General features: G+C 43.2%; 1 protein-coding gene across 2 annotated transcripts in view; it reads left to right on the plus strand.

The window, feature by feature from the left end:
* Positions 1 to 23,245, plus strand: part of Dis3l2 (DIS3 like 3'-5' exoribonuclease 2) — a 297,816-nt gene that overhangs the window by 233,226 nt on the left and 41,345 nt on the right. The gene's annotated exons all lie outside the window — the stretch shown is intronic.

Raw genomic sequence — 23,245 nt, forward strand, 5'->3', positions numbered from 1 at the left:
ATGAGAATGCTCTAGCAGAGGCAGCTTGTATGAGGACTAGAGTAAAACAAAAGCCTAGGGGTTAGCAGGTGCCCCACAGGGGGTTGGAGCTGTGTGATTTTCTGAGTTCAAATGGTATTAGAAGTTGGTGGAATAAACCTGGTATTTTCATTCTCTGGGGCAAGTTCCTTCAGAGGAAAGCCTTTACTAAAAGTCTTATCTGTATCTTAGATGACTACTACTCGACACACTTTTGAGACCTAAACTTCAGCCAGCTTCTTTGTAAACTTGATTATAAAGGTAGCTTTGTTAATGGAGATTGCTTTTTAATACCTTGGGACACAAACTGCTATAAATGCTGTTATGTGTGACCTTGACTTAGCCCAGCCTTTAAATCAGGGATTGGCAGACTTCTCTGATAGTAAATGGCTTGGGCTCGTGGACCATATGGTTTCTGTCTCGGCGACTCAGCCCTTCCATGCTAGTATGAAAGCAATCTGAGTGTTTTAAATGATTGAAAGTGGTATGAGCCAATTAAACTTCAAGGTCACTGAAATTTGGATTTCATATAATTGTCATATGTCACAAAATATTATTCTTCATTTGATTATTTTTTCAACCATTTAAAAATATGAAACTCATTCTGAGCTTCCGAGTCGCACAAAGCAAGTTTGGCCTGTGGTCCACACATTGCTGACCTCTGATTAAATGCCCAGCAAGCTTTTTAGCCCTATTACCCATTGAGCCTTTAGCAGCTCATCATCACTTCCTTGGGAAGCCAAGCTAGCTAATGTGGAACAGTCCTGCTAAGTTAGCTCTCAGGATGGTTTCATGCAATTAAGTAAATTATTCCTTTGATTAGCATCATGTTTAGCAGGTCCAGTTGGAGGCAGGAAGTAGTGCAATGAATTTGTTGAGCACCAGTTCCTTTTCCCTATTTACTACCAAGTAGCTTTAACCAGCCTGAGGCCAAAGGAGCCCCCTTGGCAGGGTCTTCACAGCCAGAGCATGGTCCACCTGCTACCCACTGGCCCACTGACCAAGAGACTGCTCTTGGCAGAACAAACCCTGGGGAAAACGGATGGCTCTTTTCCCCTACCTGGCTCTAGTACTAAATGTAGTGATGTATATTCCTTCTTTCCAGTATACCTGCTTTCCAGAAATGAGCATTCCACCGTCTGGTGTTTAATTTCTGTGCACAAAGGATGGGCACATTCATCTGATCTGGCTCTTCCTTGGTCTCATTGTTTATCATCACTAAAACCCAATAGACTTAGACCCAGTTCTTAAGTTGGAGTATCAAAACTTCTTAAGGAGAAAGCAAACCACTAGAAAACAAGACGTGCTGTGGGAGAGCTCTGCTCAGCAGGAGGGAAACTCAGGGTTGGACCAGAATCAGGTGTGTGCACATTGCATTAGGTCTCCTGAAAGATTCCAGGGGCCCATACGGACACAGAAGGGGCATGAGATAAAAAGAAGATTGCTCTCTTTATGAGGTATGAACTGTAAAGAGGGTGTGGCTAGAGAAGGGGTTAGGGGCCTTGAAGTCCTCAGGAGCAAACCAGAAGGGCCAGAGTGACTTTAAATGTGGAAGTAACATGATCAGAACTGTTTGTGGAAGAGGCTCCAAGAGAGCAATAATGAGGCTTTGATATGAAGCAGGGATTGCAGCGGGAGATCAAACTATGGAACCAAGAGAGGAAGGAAAATTGGCAAGACTATGCCAATAGTCTTGGTTCTCTTGACTAGATATAGAAATGTAGGGAAGGCAGTGAGGAACTTTGGGGCCTAGTGAGTAGACACATGGGTTGCCTTGATACTAGGCACTGACCCAGGAACTGACCCAGGGCTGGGTATCCATTTTGGATTCTCTCATATTGTGGGGCCAGCAGAAGAAAGAGCAAATAGAACTGTACACCGAGCATAAATAAGACCACATACAAGGACACAGTTAAAGCTGCCCACTGGTAGCTATTTGGAAGCTAGTAGCATCGTAATAAGGATGAAGCTATACAAGAAATGACCTTGTGGCCGGGAGTTTGGCCTAATGGTAGAGTGCTTGCCTAGTATGCACGAAGACCCGGGTTCAATTCCTCGGTACCACATACATAGAAAAAAAAAAAGCCAGAAATGGTGCTGAGGCTCAAGTGGTAGAGCTCTAGCCTTGAGAAAATCCAAGGACAGCACTCAGGCCCTGAGCTCAAGCCCAGGGCTGGCAAAAAAAAGAAAAAATGACCTCATGCAGGGAGAGACTTAGAATGAGGGCCTTCTGATCCAGGCAAAGATGAGAAACAGCATGAAACACAGAAGCCTGTCCCTGTGCTCCCCCAGGCCCTTTTCCCCTTCTTCTTCCTTTAGAAAAGAAGCTATCAGGTCATGTAAGTAATATGTTCTTGTAATAGGAAAAAATTTAAATACAGCTATACAAAAGAAAGCCAAAATCACCTACAATCCTGTTACCCAGAAACTATCTGTTAATATGAAGGTCTTGGGGCTTGAACTCTCGGCCTAGGCATTGTCCCTGAGCTCTTTAAGAGCTCAAGACTATTGTTCTACCACTTGAACCACAGCACCACTTCCAGTTTTTTGTTGGTCAATTGGATGTAAGAGTCTTACAGACTTTAGTGCCTGGACTAGCTTTGTACTATAATCCTCAGATCTCAGCCTCCCGAGTAGTAAGGAGTACAGGCATGAGCCATTAGCAACCCAGCTTGTATTATCATTTCTCATAGACTTTCTCCTTATCATTTCATGGCAGAAGGATAACTACCATAGTACATGTAATTTTTTTTTTTTGCCAGTCCTGGGCTTGAGCTCAGGGCCTGAGCACTGTCCTTGGACTTTCTCAAGGCCAGAGCTCTACCACTTGAGCCTCAGCACCACTTCCACACTGAGGAATCGAACCCGGGTCTTCGTGCATGCTAGGCAAGCACTCAACCACTAGGCCAAACTCCCGGCCCCAGTAATTTTTATATTCTTCTCTTTAGTAGTTTATAATGAATTTTTCTCATGTCATTAAAAAATCTTCTAGAGGCACACATTAGTGGTAGAATGTGTAACAGCACAGGCAAGGCTGTGTGTTCAATTCCCAGCTCTAGAAACAATAATTACAAAAAAAACCTTTTAAAACATTATAATGGCTACATAATAGTCCAACATTTAAGTATTTTTTAAAGATTTAAGCACTTCTTTAGACACTTTGATTCTGGCTTTTTTTTTTTTTTAACAGCTGTGGGGCTCAGGGCCTGTACACTATCGCTGAGCTATTTCACCTAAAGCTAGCACTCTACCACTTCTAGTTTTTGAGTGTCTAATTAAAGATAAAAGTCTCATGGAGACTTTACTTCCTAGTCTGGCTTCAAACCATGATCCTCAGATCTCAGTGTCCTAAGGAGCTAGGAGTACAGGCACCAGCACCTGGGTAGATTCTGATTGTTTGTTCACAAATCTTTGGCTTCTGACAGTCTTTGAACTGTGATAATTGAGATGTGCACATATTTAAGAATCTCAAAACATAACTTTAACCCCTCTAAATATCCTCTTCCAGAAGAGCCACAACAGTTTATACCCCTTTAATCACAGAAATCAGGATTCCTAAGGTTTACGTAAACCTGTCGGGAATGCTGTGTCCAATATGTGTGTGTGTGTGGTGTGTGCATGCATACACAAAAATTGCTTAGATAGGCCCTAAAACGTAATGTGACTAAGAGAGGTCGTTGGAACCATGTTTAACTTTTGCTGAGACTGAGGTGTGACCCTGACTCACACTAACACCCTTTCTCCTCCCATTGGAATCCACAAAACAAATCACTGTGTATGCAGTGTGCTGAGAGCCACCACTGTCTGACTTTACTCGTTTCCTACTGCTTTTACCTCATATGGACTATAGCATTGTTTGGTCAGCCAGCATGAATAATTATAATGAAATGTGATTGAGTTAAAATTTTTTTTAAAAAATTACATTGCTCTAATTTGTCTGTCCCTCTTAAGAATGCCCCCTGCCACTTCCCATTGGGGGACTGACAGACAGCTCAGGTAAGTTTTTGTTAATTCAAGGCTTTCATTTAAATGTTGACCCACAGCCTATCGCTTCATTCCTAGAGAAAAATCAGTGAGGTTTAAAGGATATTTATTAACCTTCTGATTACCCCCTTTCCCATTTATCAGTTTCATAACAATCATATTGGCAAACTTTTTATGTAAATGTATCCGTGTCATTTCTGAAGTTAATTCTCAGCTAAGCATCTGTGCTTATCTATGCTGTTTCGAACCTGAGTTGTCTCGAGGTTGAAGAAGTAAAGCTGCCCCTTGGCTTCACAGAGCCTCAGGGAGTTCCAGCCATGGGGGTGGGGAACATTCCTTATGAGAGGCAGCAACAGAGACTGATTTAGTTATTGCACTTTAATTTCACATGGAGTTACAGAAAACAGTTTATGTTTAATCATCCCAAGGCCTGAATAAGAAACAAACTTAAAAACTTGACCTACTTATACATAACTAATACTAATTATAGCCACTTATGTGAGCTGATCACTATTTGTGGCTTGTTAAGCTGTGCATAAAAACTAATATATATCATTAAGTGTCAGATTAATTCCTCTGAGTAGCCTGTTATTATCACCCTACATTCTTCATATGCTCATATCACATACTCATTACCATACGCCTCAAAAATGAGAAGAAATCCTTTTTACCCTTCAGATTGTTATAAACGCAGATTCAAACGTGATCATCTGCCATTGCTGAATGGACAGACAGTTCTTGGGTTTCTCTTGTGGTAGGAATATTGTTCTAGCTCTGAGGAGCTCTAGGCAGCACGAGAAAGGCTCCATACTCAAAGTTAAACAGAACTATGTGTGCTATGAAAACTGCATATCCTTCTTTGAAACAAAGGTAAGACCAAAGCAAAAGCATAATGGCTGCAAGGCAGGCCTGATGGTATTAGGTAAGATAGAGTTCTGACTTTAAGGCTTGGGAAGTAAAGCCTTGCCCTAGCATTTGAGCCAAGGTCATAGAGTGCTTCCCTGTGAGTTGAAGGGTTATGCACATACTCCTCTCTCCTCTGAGTCCACTGAGAACTGGAACATCAGCTGCAATGGAAGTATTTCTGTCCATCACTAAGACTATTTGGACAAAAAAAAAGGAGAATGGGTGTGTTTAGGCATTTGTAACAGCCCCAAAATAATTAACATTATAAACAGAAACTGTAATTGGAATGATGAGAAGGAAGAAAATAACCAAATATAGAAAGACATACCCTCTGCCAGCCTGGCCACTTGAGAGAGTATTGGTGGGACCTTGGCTGCTAGGCACATTAAAGGACTAGAGACCATGCCTATGTTCTTGATCAATAGGTCCAAAATAGAGCTTCATTAGACTCTGAGGATAGCTTTCTAAATACCATTAGAACATAAACCTGCCCCCTACTCTGTCTCTTGAACCTTTCTACTTGCCCACTGGCTATTTCTACATGCCTGTTTCCAAATAACAAAAGCTTGACCCCACCTCACATGACCTCTCCACTCTACCACTATAAGCATAGTTCATCTCTCTTGATCTTCAGAACCTGAAGATGGAAACCCTGCAGAGTTCTTTGTGTTTGCCAACCCTGATTAGAGCACAATGGGCCTGGCCCAGCCAGCCCTCCTACTTGCAGTGTCCCTGTCACTTCATACCTGTCATTTGTCAAGCTGCCTTGTCATCTCCCACTTGCTTCCCTGTGTCCTCTAAGACTGAGTGGGATGCATCATGCTTCTGTTTAACCAGGCCTTTGTTTCAAGGTGTCAAAAGATCATTGTGCATGCTGGTCTTGTTAAATCAAAAGGTGCTAGCTGTGGTGGGGAGAGGAGACAACATGGCTCTCGAGCAGATGTGTGTTTACATAAGAGAATTAGTTGCATGTCTCCACCTTGTGAGACAAGCTGAGGAACTGATTGTTTTCTAGGGCAACCAGAATTTAGAATGAGGACTTTCTCAATGTGGAGCTACCTGGACAAGTGTGAGAAGCCATGAGCTGGAAGTTGAGGAACTTTTAATTCCCTCAAATGGAACAGTGTTCCCTCGAGGAGCCTTGAAGAAGGGGCTTACCAGAGGTGAGGTAGAAAACCTCAAAGGGCCACTTAGGCAAAGGAAATGATGACTGCTAGCACGGAAATGTGAGGAGCAAAGGAAGCACTAAATCAATACCTGCCTGTGGAGAAGACTTAGAGTGACCCACCATCTCTGTCCCTCCCTGCCCCAATATGGGGCAGGGATGACCTTGAGCCCCACACTACTTATGCAGAATTCTCAATATGAGAGTCTCATTTTGTCTTGACTGGAAATGAATGGCTTCCACAGACAGATGTTTTATGTTGCTCCTGTGGGACTTATCTGAAGAAAAATCAAGGGTGAGCTCAGGTGACTCAGTCGGAAGTGGCAGGCCTCTCCAGGGAACAGTGAAGGGAGACTGAAGGCTCTTGTGCTGACCTCACCCTGGTTCCTCTCTGAGATGTGATCCCTTTGTGTTAGTGGCTTAGACGGATGGAATAGAAGTTGGCCCCTCTGGACCCCTGCTTTTTTGGTAACTGTACTTATGATTAGGAAGCTCATGGACTCAATTTTCTATTCTCAGGATACACTGCACATCCTTGCCTTGCCCCTGTGTCACACCCACGTCAATCGAGTGTGAGCCAAACAGCTACATAAGAGACATGGAATTCTTTGACGTTAGCAAAACCTCCATTAGAGAAAGGGAACCCTTGCAGCTGATCCTTAGATTTCAACCATGACTACTTCTTGGGGCCAGCCCAGTTGATTTCAGTTTCATTGTTCAGCATGCTGGGGCCTCTGCTTCCCAGGCCAAAACTCTGTGTACTATTTGCTAGCTCCCTTAAACTCTGCTACTATACTGAGTTTCTGCAAATGTCACTTATGCCCTGTCACTGAAGAACCTGCAGGCATCATGCACCAAATATATGGCAAAAATATTTGGGGGAAACAAAAAATAGAATTGTTAGCATTTTAGCTTACCATGAAAGGGCATTTCTTTTAAAAGCCAGTTACCATCTATTACCTTCATTATTTTCTAAATGAAAATATTTTTCCCCCTGGTCATGGGGCTTGAAGTCTGGGCCTGGGTGCTGTCCCTGAGCTCTTCAGCTCAAGGCTAGTATTCTACCTCTTGAGCCACAGTGCCACTTCTTGTTTTCTGGTGGGTTTTTGGAGATAAAAGTCTGATGGACCTTTTTGTGCCCAGGCTGGCTTTGAACTGCAAACCTCAGATCTCAGACTCCTGAGTAGCTAGGATTATAGGCATGAACCACCAGCGCCTGGCCTAAATGAAAACATTTTAGCACCAAAATGAAGGAAATATAACCTTACAGTACAAAGCAGCTTTAACTAACCTGATTGAGGTTTGTGAAAAGCTATTTAATTATCTCATCTTTGTCTCATTTTATCTCAGACCAGCCTGTGAAATCTACTAGATTTGTACATCAAATACAAACTCTTACTGTCTTTGGAAGCCCTTGGTTCCTTACTCAGTTTGTGGTGTACACCATGTCCCATATATTAACCCTGAATCTCCTCTCTTCCCCTCTTCCATGTTTCTGCAGAGCTTTGTTTCCACTTGTTTCTCCCAGTTCTCTCCAGAAGACTTGTTTCTCATAGATCTTCTCATATATCTCAGGCTTCCATCCTAGTCTCTCCCCTAGGAAACTGATGCAAAGTCCCTAGGTCTGCATTTATTTTACTTTAGCTTTGTCTCTCTCCCATTTTCCTTCCCTCTCTGCCCGGCCCTTGACTACAGACTGTGTAGGAACTGACACCTTTTTTCTCTCTGTCACTAGCAAGGTACTGGGTTTTTCTCTGAGGTTTTCACTACAAGCTGCTCATGGTGATTGAATATCATCCTGAGAACACTGTATCTACTTAATAGTCCACCATTTTACTCTTCAAGAAAGCCACCCATTTTAGAAGAACAAGAGTATTTTAATACCGTTGGATTCATTTTGTAATACGATTTCCACTCCCATTTTAAATGACATGATATTTCTTTTTTATTTTTGTTTTTGAGATTAGATTCTGGCTATGTATGGCAGACTAGCCTTGAACTCGATCCTCTGTGCCTCAGCGGGATCCTCCTGAGTGCTCGGATTACAGGCATATGCCACTATGCCCATCCTGGCATTCTTAAACTAAAGAGAATTCAAGAACTTTCGAGTTATTTTGTAACTTAAGAATATCTCATTTTAACTTACTTTTGTAACTTCCTAGGTACTTGTTGAGTAGTTCCTATTATGAAGCACTCCACTGGGTATTGGGAACAGAAATTAGAACATGATCTCACCCCTTAGACCCTTAGAGTAGGATGACATCTCCTAGAGAAAGCAGAGACAAATAGAAGAGCCTGGACAGGGTATGGCTATGCCCTGTGTGGAAGCCACTACTTTGAAGTACTGATGAATACCAGCTTGGCTTGAAGGAGCCACTTTAAAGTTCCTAAAAACAAGATCCTTATTCAGTTGCCCCTGAAGTGTGACCGCTTGATGAAGGATGTCTTCCCTAAGATCAGGAGATGAGTTTAGGCCCCCAGTATAGTATAGATGAGGGAACACTGGCAAGCCTTTTGTCCACTGTGGCCTTAAGCCAGGAGTTCCCTAAGAAAAGCAGTCAGCAGGGTTCCATAACAGGGCTGTGACAGAACTCTGAGAATGCTGGCCTGGTCATCAGGCATTTTGAAACTACTTCACTTTAAGGAGCTATCCCTCCCTTTTTTTGCCCTCCACTGGGCCAGCCATGCCTGACCATACCTCACTGTCTGCCCCTCACACCAGCTCTCTGTGGGCCTACTTGGCACACTCCAAGCTCCTCAGGGGGAGCAGACCTCCAAGTTACTCTGGCTGCCCAGCTTCCTGGCCTGGCTTCTTGCCTCCTTGTGGCTACTTCACCTCCATGGCTCCCTAAGGTTCCTCCCAGGGCATCATAGCTGATAGCCCAAAGCCTGGCTTCTCTCCTCTTCTGATGCTATGAGTGTCTAGTGAGACTTTCCCACATGACAGTGAAGTAGTGGAGTGAGGGGATTCAGAGCATGACCCCTGGGTCCTCATGGCTCTTTCATTAAGCAATATAACATCAACCCTTCTCTGCCTTAGTTTTCTCATTGCTAAAATGGATATTGTAACCATACCAGTGTTACAGAACCTGTCCGTATTAAAAAAAAAAAAAAAAAAAAAAAAAAGGACTGGGTGCTGGTGGCTCATGCCTATATCTTATTTACTCCAGGAGGCTGAGAGCTGAGGATCATGGTTCAAAAACCAGCCGGGGCACAAAAGCTCATAAGACTCTGTTCTCCAATTAACCACCAGAAAATCAGAAGTGGTGCTTGACACAGTACCCAGCAATGCTGAGAAAGGCTCCGCAGCAGGTTTGCTGCTGACAGAGAAGATGGGAGGATAACCGTGCAGCGGTGACCACCAGCAGCAGTGTCGCCTATTGTGATACTCCAGCTTGGTCTGGACAGAGGGGAGGACTGACGTGGAAGTGCGGGGCAGGGGTATGTCCATGGGCCAGGAAGCAGTCTGGCTTGGTTGGGTTTGTACAGGGAACTCTGTAAGAGTAAGAGAGTGAATCAGGACATCCTGGTACTGGATATGCTAAGAGGGAAGAAGATCTGTAATCAAGGACAGGAAGGGGCTATCGTTTTACACATCACACTCCAACGCAAATATGAGCTGAAAAATATTCCGCTGTCTAAATAAACCACAACGTGCGGAATGCTTCCATGCTTCCCTGATGTTGCTGTAGTTAGGATAGTCATAGTTTTGCAACTAAAAATTGCAGTGTACTGAGCACTAGTGGCTCATAACTATAATCCAAGCAACTCAGGAGGCTGAGAGCTGAGCATCATAGTTTGAAGCTAGCCTGCAGGAAAGTCCATCAGACTCTTATTTTCAATTAACCACTGAAAGCCCAGAAATAGAGCTGTGGCTCAGGTGGTACAGCGGAAAAAAACAAAAAAAAACAAAAAAAACACAAAAAAACAAAAAAACCTCAGGGACAGCACCCAGGCCCTGAGTTCAAGCCCTAGTTTGATACAAAACAAGGGGAAAAAAAACAGTACTATTGGACATAAAGTTTAAGAATCATTTAGGAATATATTCTTTAAACTACTGGGTTTAAATGAATTATTTTTCTTTTTTATTAAAGAATTTATTAACATTGATTTCTACATCATATTTCAGATGACATGTTTAACAAACAAGTATTCAAGATTAAATGAGATTTTTAAAACTGGGTTAAATGAAATTAATTTTTCTGTGATATTACAAAGAAATGTGCAATTAAAAGTGAAAATTCTATGTACAAAAAAATTCATTTTAGTACAAAAAACAATACATGTTATAAAAATTTTGAAACTAACTTTTAAAAAAGCAGCTCTTGGTAGTTATAACACTTTTCATTGTTCTCAAAGAGTGTACATTTTTAGAACTTTGGCTTTCAGAGTATTTTCCAGAAAAGTTAGACTAATTGAGGCTTTCCCTAGTAGAGAACAATAGTGCATTGTTACTTTTCTCACCAAATTGAGAGTGGTGGATTTGATTTGATCTTTGTTAATATAGTAAGTTGGAAATGGTGGTTTATTATTCTTTTTTCTTCTTTTGTGGGATCTATTAACTCCTAAGTCCTTTTTTGGCTAAATCTACTATCACTGGAATCTCCTAACACCTATGGTTACCAGGTGCCCAGCAACATTTAGCCAGAGTAGCTTTCTTCTTCTTTGAAAGTATAATTGTATACAATAAAATTTACCCTTTTTAGCACAGTTTTTTTAGTTTTAGTTTTTTAGTTTGTTTGTTTTGCCAGTCGTGGGGCTTAAACTCAGGGCCTGAGCACTGTCCTTGAACTTTTTCTCAAGGCTAGGCTCTACCACTTAAATCACAGCACCACTTCCAGCTTTTTTCTGTGTATGTGGTACCAAGCAATTGAACCCGGGTCTTTGTGCATGCTAGGCAAGCACTCTACCACTAGGCCAAACTTCTGGCCCTCCTACACACTTTTTTTCTGCAAGCTAGATAGCCAGTAATTGAGTCATGCCACAATCAAAATATAGGACAGTTCTAGCATCCCAAAAAGTTCCTGTGTGCCCATTCTCTTAGCTGTCAGCCTTCTTACCTTCCCTTAGCCCCAGGGAGCCACTAGCCTGCTTTGGATATCTAATTTGCCTTTTCCAGAAACCCAAGTTATACAAATGGAATTTTACACTCTGCAGCCTCTGGCCTGTAGTTATCCTGTAGCTACAGGGTGTTCACCCATGGTGTTCTGTGTACCAGTGTCCATTTTCTTTTGTGTCTTTCTTCCTTTCTCTCTCTCTCTCTCTCTTTCTTTCTTTCTCTCTCTCTCTCTCTCTCTCTCTCTCTCTCTCTCTCTCTCTCTCTCTCTCTCTCTCTCTCTCTCTCTTTCTTTCTTTTTTTCTTTCCTTTTGTGGGTCTTGTGACTTGAACTTGGCCTGGGCTCTGTCCCTGAGCTCTTCAGCTCAAGGCTACCACCCTACCCCTAGGCCTGAGCTATTCAGCTCAAGGTTACCACCCTACCTTGAGCCAAGCCCCACTTCCCATTTTCTAGAGGTTAATTGGAGATAAGAGTCTCAGGTCCTTTTGTGCCTGGGCTGGCTATGAACCTTAATCCTCATATCTCAGCCTCCTGAGTAGCTAGGATTACAGGTGTGAGCCACTGCGCCCCGCTATTTTTCTTTCTTTATTTCCTTCTTTTTTTGGTAGTAGTGGAGCTTGAACTCAAGGCCTTGGACAGTGTCCATGAGCTCTTTTTCTTAAGGCAAATACTTTACTACTTTGAGCCATAGTCCCACTTCTGGTTTTTTAGTGATTAACTGGAGATAAGAGTTTCATGGGAACTTTTCTGCCTAGGCTGGCTTTGAACCATGACACTCAGATCTCATCTTCCCGAGTAGCTAGGATTATACATGTGAGCCACAGCGTCCAGCTCTCATTTTTTTTAATAGTTAAATAATGTCTATATACTCCAGGCTGACCTCAAATTCGTGATCCTCCTGCCTCAGCCTTCTGAGTGCTGGGATTCTAGATATGTGCCACCATCCATGGCCTGATGAATCTGTTTCTTTACATGCGCCACAGCTTTTGGTATTGTCATCTTTCTGTTTTCAGCCATACTAACAAGTATGCTGTTGTGATTTTAATTTGCATTTCCTCAGTGACTAATGATATTGAACATATTCTCATTAGTAGAGTCTGTTTTGTCCCTTTTTGAGTTTTGTTTTTTTGTTACTGAGTCTTGAGAGTTCCTTTGATATTTTGATACAGATCCTCTGCTATATAGGTGATTTACAAGTATTTTCTTTCTGTCATTGGCTTGTCTTTTTGCTCTCTTATGTCTTTATTGTCTCTGCGTTGTCATTTCATCCTCTTTTGAAAAGCAGAGTTTTTAATTTTGAAATCTAATTTATCAACTTTTTTTCTTTATAGATTCTGCATTTGCTTCATATCTTTAAAAAATCTATGACTAATATAGAATGACAAAGATTTTTCTTCCTAAAGTCTGGGTTTTAGTATGTGCTTTTAGTTTCTCCTTTCTCAGGGCTGAAAAGTTCTCTTTGGAAAATAGCAGCAGAGACACACCTGAGCAGATGTGGGATGGAGTCAGACCTTGGCATCTTGCCAAGCACACTGCCCTCCAGGAGCCATCTGTAGTGAGCTGTGTGCCCTGGGAATGGCTTAAGACTTGGCAAAAGTGCATATTGTATCTTTTGAAAAGTAGGTATAAGATGATAAACATAAACACTCTAAACTTTCTAGATAAATCCTCCTGACAACTGTCCAGAGTCTAGATGGTGAACGGTGCCAAGCCCAGAACTTCGCCGATTACACATAAACTCCTGTGTCAGTGACTCACTCAATCATGCTTTAATCTCATAACTGAGAGGCTTAAAAAAAAAACTACTGTCAACAAAGCAGCTTACTATTAAAACTGCTGGTGGAGTTGGGTTTTCCTCAGAACAGCTGGAGTGCAGTGTGGTGGGAAGAAAACCTGCCATGGGTGAGGCCAAGAATTGCTTGCCTGGGAAGGATGTGCAGCTAATGTTTGATAGAAACCTGTGGAATGACCACCCTGGGCCAAGCCAAGTAGATGCCTGCCATCTTTTATCCATGGGAAAATGTTCTGCATTCCCATGGAAGAAGGAAAAAAGCATTGATAACCTCTGTGTCAGTCACTGTACAACACACAAGACACGGCCAATTTTCAAGATGCTCAGGGTCTAGAATGGGAGTGTGCTACGTTATTAACAAGAGCCAGCAGAAAGGTCCTTTCCCTGTAATGGAGGTCAGGTAGCAGCAGGTTGAGGATGTTCCCAGCAGAGCAGCATAATGGCTTGCTATATTCTGGTGTGGCTGTGTCACAGGGTGGTGTGAGAGGCTACTGCAGATAAAACCAGGACTGATTATAAAGGACCCCAATAATGCTGTGCTCTTAAGAATATTTTCTTGAATTCAGCTTGATACTGCTAAAACTTTTTACCTAGTGGTATGATGAAATGAGACATGTGTTTCCGAGTTCTCAGCTCTCTGTAGGGATGAATTGGAAGGGACCAAAGTCTGGGCATGGTTTAGGAGGATGTTAGAAGTCATTTAGGTCAAATGATAGCTTGAGATCCTAGACTGGGGTCATACAGCTGGCAGAAAAGAACTAGTAAGAAGAGACTGAGGGGGACATATGGATACCTGTGAGTTTCTGCCGTGGCAGCTGGAGAGATGTGTCCCAGGAGAGGCCATCAGAGAGGAAGAGCTGGCATTGGCTAGGGACTCTCCAGTTTTTAAAGGGTCTCATTCATGAGTGACCACCCAGAGGGCAGCTACATGTTCTTGCCTTTCACTTGGCAGGCAACCTGCCTCTGCCTCCTCCTGAAGTGCTAAGATTGCTGGCACTTTGCAAAGTGCAGCAAACAGCACTGGCAAGATAAATCTAGTTGAAGAGGCCATAGAGTGGTGAGCTACAGAATGCCTAGAAGTCTCATGAATGCCTCCATCCCTTCTCCTTAGCCTAGTTGTCACTGTGGTACTAGGGAAAGCAGCCATGTTGTCCTGGCCTACTCCCCTCCCTTCTTACCTCCTACTTGCTCTCTCTTCCCAGCCAAATCCCTCTCACTTGTTTTTGTTGTTGTTATAAAAAAAAAAAAGTAAATTCCCTCCCAGCCCTTTTGAAACCCAACATGTCAGTGATCGATGAGGCCTTATTCTGTAACTTCAAAGGAGAAAAATTGAGTGAGTGAACACTGGCCAGGGAAGTTGAAAAGTCCCAGGGAACAGGAGACACAGGGGTGACCCCATCATCAGGAGGAGTGCCCCCAGCCCACCCCTGCTGGTGCCATGCAGAGGCACAGACAATGCTACTTTCAATAAATCATGAAGTATTCTGAATGCCTGGTTTTGTCCCATTTTCAATGGGCCTGGGACATATTGCTTAAGATATAGCCAGCCATTTGTGCTGGGTTCCCAGCTACTCAAAAGCTCAGAATCAAGTGCTCTCTCTGCTGGATAATGGAGCCTTTGCATATGTGATTTTGGGGCAAACTTTTTTCTGATTTCCATAGCTAGTCATAGCAGAGGCGACCTTGTGGGTAGTGCAAGCCATTGTTCCCCTGCACACATGCGGTGTTTGAGTGATGCCAAGCTTTGGAGAGTAGCTGTGCAGTACCTAATTCAATCACTCCTTGACCCCTGCCCCTGTTTGGCACTGGCCCCTTCTCTGAGTTCAGTGAGTTGCTGGGACCCTTGGAGGCCCAGCTTCTCAGGAGGCCTCTGCTGAATGGAGAGCTTGGCTAGCTTTCCCAGCCCCAGAATTCAAGGCCCCCAGAGAATCTGGCACAGAGCTATTGCTTGTTCCCATGAAGCTGTACTCACAGAGATGCCTGCTGGAAGCACCCATTAGCCGTCCCTAGGTCATTTCCGCTATGGAGTCTTGGGAAGAAGGGAGGAAAAACCTGAGGTCATTTAAGGGCTGCTGTGGTCACTTCCTTAATTGTCTGTGACCAGCAAGAGCCTTGTTTTTAATAAAGAGGCTCAGAGGCATCTTTGGCTTTTTATTAATAATAACAAGCAGCCAGAATTTATTGAAAGCCTGCTATTTGCCAAGTACTCCCATGTTACCTCATCTCATCCTTATGCCTCATACCCATTTTTACAGACGAGGAAACCAAGTCTCGGACTTGAATAGACAAAGAGCCCCACACTGGCAGTGGCAGAACTAGGACAGAACTATTTATTTCTCTTTGCTGCTTATTGTTTTCCTTTCTCTTATGGGATATAGATGTTATAACACACACACACACACACACATACCTGCACAAATATACATATTTATTTTTATATTTAAAAATTAAATAGAGGCCTGTAACCCTAGCTAATCAGGAGGCTAAGATCTGAGGATCGTGGTTCAAAGCCAGCTGGGCACTTAAGTCCGTGAAACTCTTATTCCAGTTAATAACTAGAAAATGGGAAGTGGGGCTGTAGCTCTGGGGTAAAGTGGTAGCCTTGAGCTGAGGAGCTTAGGGACAATGCCCAGGCCCAGAGGTGGTGTGATAGCTTTGAGCTGAAGAGTTCAGGGTCAGTGCCCAGGCCCAGAGTTCAAACCCATGACCCACCAAAAAAAAAAAATAGTAGGATCAGAAGTTTGACCTTGTGGTAAGAGTGCTTGCCTAACATGTATGAAGACCTGGTTTCAATTCCTTGGTAACACATACATAGAAAAAGCCGAAAGTGGTACTGTGGCTCAAGTGGTAGAGCTCTAGGCTTGAGAAAGCCCAAGGACAGTACTCAGGCCCCAAGTTCAAACCCTGAGACTAGAAAAAATAGATAGATAGATAGATAGATAGATAGATAGATAGATAGATAGATACATAGATAATTAGATAGATAGATAGATAGATAGATAGATAGATAGATAGATAGATAGATAATTAGGTAGGTAGGTAGGTAGGTAGGTAAGTAGATAGATAGATATTAGGTAGGTAGGTAGATAGATAGATGGATGGATGTATAGGCACCAGTGGCTCATGCCTATAATCCTATCTACTCAGGAGGCTGAGATCTGAGGATCTAGTCCAGGCTTGTAAGTTCATGAGACTCTTATCTCCACTTCACCACCAGAAAATTGGAAGTGACACTGTGGTTAAAGTGGTAGAGCTTTAGCCTTGAGCTGAAAAGCTCAGGGACAGCGCTCAGGCCCAGATCTGGTTCAAGCCCCACAACCGACCAAAAAAAAAATTTAAATAGAGGGGCTGGAATGTGGTTTAGTGGTAGAGTGCTTACCTAGCATACTTTATGCAATACCATAGAAACAGAAAAAGTGAGAAGTGGTGCTGTGGCTCAAATGGTAGAGGGCTAGCTTTGAGCAAAAAGAAATCTAGGGACAGTGCCCAGACTGAGTTCAAGCCCCAAGACTGGCAAAAAAAAAAATAATAATAATAAGTAGTTGGGGCCGGGAATTTGGCCTAGTGGTAGAATGTTTGCCTAGCATGCATGAAGACCGGTGTTGGATTCCTCAGTACCACATGCATAGAAAAATCTGGAAATGGTGCTGTGGCTCAAGTGGTAGAATTCTAGCCTTGAGAAAGCCCAAGGACAGTGCTCAGGCCCTGAGTTCAAGCCCTAGAACTGGCAAAAAAAATATTAGGTAGTACATTAATAAAATTAAATATAAATCATTTAGTGGCAATGAGGTTGAATTCATGAGTTTGTGCTTGCTAGGCTAGTGCTCTATCACTTAAGCCATGTCACCCCCTCCTCTCCCATCCTTTTGCTTTTAGTTTATTCTTCAGATAATGTGTCTCAGACTCTGATCTTCCTACCTCTGCTTCCCAAGAAGTTGAAATTACAAGCACATGTCACCACACCCAGATTTCTTTCTGAAAGGTTCACACTTTTACACAAGCTGGCCTCAAACCACAATCCTCCTGTCTGCACCTCCTATGTAGCTAGAGGTATAGGCCTGTATTTTATATTCCTCTACAAATATAAGCGACAAATCCTCAACTTCCAAAGGCTATTTAAAATACTGGGTGATTAGAGTCATAGGTCATTCTGCACATGACAGAATTGTAGAGTAAACCACTTAGATTGTTACCAGGTATTAGGACCGCTAGGACCAGGAGAAAGCTCTCGTCCTAAAAGGATTGTTTTTATCTGCGTGGCAGCAGCACCTATATGTCTAAAGTGGCCAAGTCCCACATTAGTTCCTGGGCTATTACAGTACTGTAATCTGGGAAGACGTAACCTTTGGTAGATAGGAACATGGAAACTCTTCATCTCATCTTTGTACTTTCCATGACTCTTTAATGACCTCAAAATAATATGTGTAATTTCCCCATGTGGACTCTAACAGTGCCCCATGATGAGTAGCCATGCTTCAGCTGAGGGGCTGCTTGCTATCAGAAAACAGTCTACATCATGAAGCTCCAGGAGATTAAGGGTAGGGAGGGGGATGGTGGCACAGAAGCTTAGAACACCCAGGTTTTAGGTTCTGTGAGATGCGAGCAATTGTATTTTTTGGCCAGTCCAGGAACTTGAACTCAGGGCCTGAGCACTATCTTTGGGCTTTCTCAAAGCTATAGCTGTACCACTTGAGCCACAGCACCACTTCTGGCTTTTTCTTTTTTCTTTTTTTTTTTTTGCCAGTCCTGGGCTTGAGCTCAGGGCTTGAGCACTGTCCTTGGACTTTCTCAAGGCTAGCACTCTACCATTTGAGCCTCAGCACCACTTCTGGCTTTTTGCTATGTATGTGGGGTAGCGAGGAATCGAACCCAGGTCTTCGTGCATGCTAGGCAAGCACTCTACCAGTAGGCCAAACTCCCGGCCCACTTCTGGCTTTTTCTATGCATCTGGTACCAAGGAATCGAACCTGGGTCTTCATGCATACTAGGCAAGCACTCTACCACTAGGCCAAACTCCCTGTCAGTTGTGTTTTTAAATAGGAAAATTATGAACTCTGGGTTTGAGTTCCCTAGCTGTAGGGGATCCAGCACGATCTTCTGAACACCTCTGAGCCTCTGTGTTCTTAGCTGTCAAATAGGAGTGGTAACTCTACTCACCTTAGGAAGTCATTAAGAAAAGCCAGCAAGCTGGGCACTGGTGCATCTTACCTTGAAACACAGCCTCTTAGGAGGCTGAGATCTAAATTGTGGCTCAAAGGCAACCCAAGCAGACAAATTCATAAGATTGTTGATTAACCAGCAAAAAGCTAAAAGTGGAGGTATGGTTCAAGTGGGAGAGCTCCAGTCTTGATCGAAAGAACTAACTGCAGGGCCCTAAGTTTGAGTCCTCATAGTGGCATAAAGAAAGAGAGGAAGGGGCAGAGGGAGAAGGAAAGAGGAGAGAGATAAGAGCCATATGTTATACTTAGCCCAGATTTATTTAGTATGCTCAATAAGGTTTAAACTAATAATTTACCCCTGTTAGTATCTACCCCCAGGATGTACAGTCCTCTTGTAGTCAGACCTATGTACTAACATGGCCATATAATAGTAAATGTGAAGTTACATCTCTGGTTTGAGTTATATATTCTTCCACCATTATTTATTGAGCACCTACTTTGCTGAAGACTCAGGCAAGTGCTAGGGATATAGTGCTATGGGTGTGATTAACTGGTCTCTGCCCAAGGTTTACTGAAGGGGATGTTGTCCCATCACTAGAATATCTCCCATGTACACCATTCAGAACTCATGGTGAGCCTCTTCTCCATGGATGTTCTACCGGCCTTGAACATGCTCAGTGCCTGCCAGGAGACATAGACACTGTATGCAGAGCTGTGACACCAAGAGTCAGTGGGGCCCCCCGGGAATACCTTTTCTGTTGCTTCCATTTTGCAAATGATAGGCACTGGGACCCATGAAATAGAAATTGGCCCAAAGTCCCCAGAGGATAATAATAGATAATGATTTGTTTTTCTTATTTTGTTTCTTTTTTTATTCCTTCTACTTAGTGTTTTGACTAGCTGATGAACATTTCCTGTCAGTTTGTAGTAAACCCTGAGTGACAGTAAGTGATAGATGCTTGCCCTAGTTCCGGTATCATTACCAACTAGCTCTGTGACTAAGCTGTGCTCACCCTGCGCAGGTCCACTGAATGGAAAAGTGGAGCGAGCAACCTATTTCTCACTGGTGCCCACATGAGTAGGTAGCCTATCCCTCTATTCTCCATTCTGGCAGTGTCTCTGGAAGGTCTATGTGGGACTCCCCTCAGCCAAGCTTGTCTTCTCAACAGTGGCTGGGCCAAGCTGCTGCCCACACAGAAGCTGCTTGTCTTTAATACAGGTGGGTAGTGGGAAGCCTTAGCACATTCTTTAGTGGTACCTTTGGCAGTGAGCCTGGACAAGACTGGTGTGAGTGTCATTGTCCTCTGCTCCAATCTAGACAAAGGAACAGGAGATCCAGGCCTGATCTTGAGCTGACAAATTACTTTTTCCTCTCTGAGCACCCCTTTCCCCTCTGAAACAGGCAGTAGTAACCAGACACGTGCCGCTCTTGGCACAGTGGAGCCTGTGATTCCCACTGCTTGTTGCAGGATCCTGCAATGCCTGTATTTAAAGCTTTTGGTTAATAAATGCCTTGTGGAGCTCACAAAGAACAGTTGGAAATACCTTCATTAGAACTTAACCTAGTTGGGATGGGATGATAATTGGACAAATACACAGCTGCAGATATATTCCAACTTGATGATAGAAGTAAGAGAACAGGATAGAGGCTATTTTCGTGAACCAGACTGTCAAAGCCAGTATTCGCCGTGCTCTAGCAGGTCGTTGTGGCCTCTTCCTTCCTAGGCAGTGATTAACAGACAAGTTGTTGCTGGTACCGAGGCTATGGGCTGCTTCCATCCATGGGGAGCCTATCTGCCAGCCCAATCCTGTAAAGCTTGAAAATATCCCTCCTCCTCTTCCATTTTGTTTTGTTTTATATGTTTGAGGGATTTTATTTTGAGACAGGGTTTTTCTATATAGTCTAAATTGGTCTTGAACTCTCTCCTCCTGCCTCAGGCTCCCCTAGTACTGGGAATCTAGTGTGCACCACCATGCCCGGTGGAAGCCTTACTTTTGAATGACATGCCTCAGCTTAGAAGTAGGCAAAAACAGCCCTGGGGACTCGGCACCAAGGATAGGATCAGAGCTGCCCATGACAGAGGAGTGCCTGTCATGGCTGCCCAAGAGCAGTGTAAGCACCATGGCGTACACTGACACCTGAAACCTGGACTGCTACACCTACCTTTCCCCCACAAGAGACTTGTGGATTCGCAGTGGTTTCCCACTTAGGAGACTGACATCTACATTTGGGAGAATTGCTCATTTTAGAGCATCATTTTCAAATTGATCTAGTTCAAATAAGTTCCAATATATGGTGTTTGGGGATGTGGTGGTAAACACATTGGCAGGACCATTCCCAAGCCCCCTCACTTCAGGATCATCATTACTGATAGTTCTAACAGGCACAGTTCTGTGATTCAGCCCAACAATCAGGAGGTAGGTGCTGTCATTATTCTATGGAGGCAGAAAAGGAGGTGCAAAGAGGTTAAAATCAGCTAAGATTGTATCACTAATAGGAAGTAAAGTCAGAGGGCCCAAAGAGGCTATATGTACCTTTTTTCTTAGCTAAATGGCTTCCTCTGCCAGCCGTGTTTTGCAAGGATTCATGTTCATAAACACATAAAGCTCCTCCCTTTAAGAAGAAGGGAGATGCATTACAGAAAGAAAATCTGGGTAGTCTTAAGGACAGAAAGTTAGACTATGGTAAGGATATGGACTAGACTTGAAAGATAGGCTGAAAGAGGGTCTGTCACCTGAATTCTAAATCAAGAGCCCCCTGGAGAGATTTATAAAATTAGAAGGAAAACCAATTGCAATTTTATAGTCTTTCCTAAGATTATTGTGAAACCTCTTTTGTTAACATTTAATGTTATATATAGATGATGATGATGATGATGATGATGATGATGATGATGATGATGATGATGATTGGTGGAGGACAGCAGGAAGTTTGAATTCTGTCATGCCCCAGATCAACTTTTGCTTCAGTTATTTTTAGGTGTGGATCTCATATCTGTGTTTGGGGGTGGGGTTGTCTTGTTTTTGCCTCAGCTGGCCTCAGACCACCATCCTCTTACCAAGTCTTTCTAGTATTAGAATTACAAATGTGTAACTTCATGCCTGATGATTCCCCTATCTGGCCTTCAACCATTGTCCTCCTGAATTGCTGGGATTATATATTAGTTTTTTTGTTTTTGTTTGGGGTGGTTTTTTTTGCCAGTCCTGGGGCTTGAACTCAGGGCCTGAGCACGGTCCTTGGGCTTTCTCAAGGCTAAAGCTCTACCACGTGAGCCACAGAGCCACTCCCTGCTTTTTCTATGTATGCGGTACCAAGGAATTGAACCCAGGTCTTTGTGCATGCCAGGCAAGCACTCTATCACTAAGCCAAACTCCTGGCATATCCTAGTTTCTTCAAAGGATTTTTAGTTACATGAGATTATCTAAGGATTCTCTATAGAAAAACTGATTTTTCAGTTAACGAAGTAACTATCTACTCAGGAGGCTGAGATCTGAGGACTGCAGTTCAAAGCCAGCCCAGGCACTAAAGTCCATGAAACTCTTATCTTCAATTAACCACAAGAAAACCAGAAGTGGCTCTGTGGCTCAAGGGGTAGGGCAGTAGCCTTGAGCTGAAGAGCTCAGGGATAATGCCCAGGTCCAGAGTTCAAGTCCCATGGCTGACCAAAAAAAAAAAAAAAAAAGACACTTGGATGGAAATAGTAACCTCTGGTAACCCCAACCTGCTAGTTGCCCTTCCAGCTTGTTCTGAACAATCCATAAGCAATGTAAGATCAATGGGCATTGTATGGCTGAGGCACTGGTAGCCGAGTGTGATTTTTGCCAGGAGATACTCTAAGCCTGCTAGTGAAGGTTTTAAGCAAAGCTATGGGAACAGAGGAACAGGAAGTGGGGGGGGGCAGGGACGGGGAAGGTGGTTGATTGGCTGCTGTAAGATGGCAATGTTGTCCTAGAATGTATTGTCCAGGTACTGGCTAGGAGGAAGGAAGCAGATTAGCTGGAAATCTAGTCATGAACTTTATGCAAGAGAGTTCTTCACCCCCACTTGTTAAAGTATCTGAAGATGTGCTACCCGCGAAGTCTTCTGGAACCTTGGGATTTCTCTTCCCAATAGATATGACATGGCCATATTTTCTAGGCTCTCGTGAGACATACCACAAGGACAACCACTGAGGAACTCAGCTTACGAGTAGAACCTAAGGAAGTAGAGCCCATTGCCACCCAGACTGAGGCAGAGAGCAGCATCAGGCTGGAGTGTTGGCTCCCAGTGTGGCTTACATAACTCCTGACTCCTCAAGTCCCTGGAAACTGAGGCCAATTCCCTGGAAGATCATTCTGTTCTCTCCTGTTATTTTAAGAAGAGAGCCAGCTTGATCACTGGCTCTGAGGATTGTATGGGAATGTCCCACTTGCCTTCTTCCATGAATTGATTGCCTACTGTCATGGCTTGTTGTTTAGTCAGCTTGTAGTTGAACTTGCCTAGATCTCACACTTCAATGTATATTTGGCTCATATTTTGAAGAACCTTGCTTTATTCAAGTGTACCCTCATCTATTTCCAAAAAAAGAATGTGAGAAGACTTATAACAAAAGAAATAAACAGTGAAATGGATACAATAGGAAGTTAAAATCAGAAGAAGTAGAAGTAATAGGAGGTTTTCAACATCTTTGGGTACAGTGCATAGTTCCTGGGCCTGGGTTTAGTATCAAACAAATGACCGTAATACTGCTGAGAATGGGACAATTTTTATAAGGCTGTTTTTTTTTGGTTTTTGTTTTTTGGTTTTTTGCCAGTCCTGGGCTTGAGCTCAGGGCCTGAGCACTGTCCTTGGATTTTTCTCAAGGCTAGAGCTCTACCACTTGAGCCTCAGCACCACTTCCGGCTTTTTCTATGTATGTGGTACCAAGGAATCGAACCCGGGTCTTCATGCATGCTAGGCAAGCACTCTACCACTAGGCCAAACTCCCGGCCTATAAGGCTGTTTTTTAAATAATGACCTTCACTGAAAGTTGAGGAATACTTTTCTTCTTAAGTGTAGTTTCTCCAGCTCAATACCAGGATGTTTAAATATCATAGTAGGCAACTTTGGGTTTTATAGCAACTGCAGAAAGAGATTTTTGCAAAGCTGTCTCTTAAAATTAACTTGGGTGGAATGGAGGAATGT

This window comes from Megascapheus bottae, chromosome 21 (genome assembly GCF_031878675.1).
Source record: "Megascapheus bottae isolate mThoBot1 chromosome 21, mThoBot2.hap1, whole genome shotgun sequence".
Classification (NCBI taxonomy): Eukaryota; Metazoa; Chordata; class Mammalia; order Rodentia; family Geomyidae; genus Megascapheus; species Megascapheus bottae.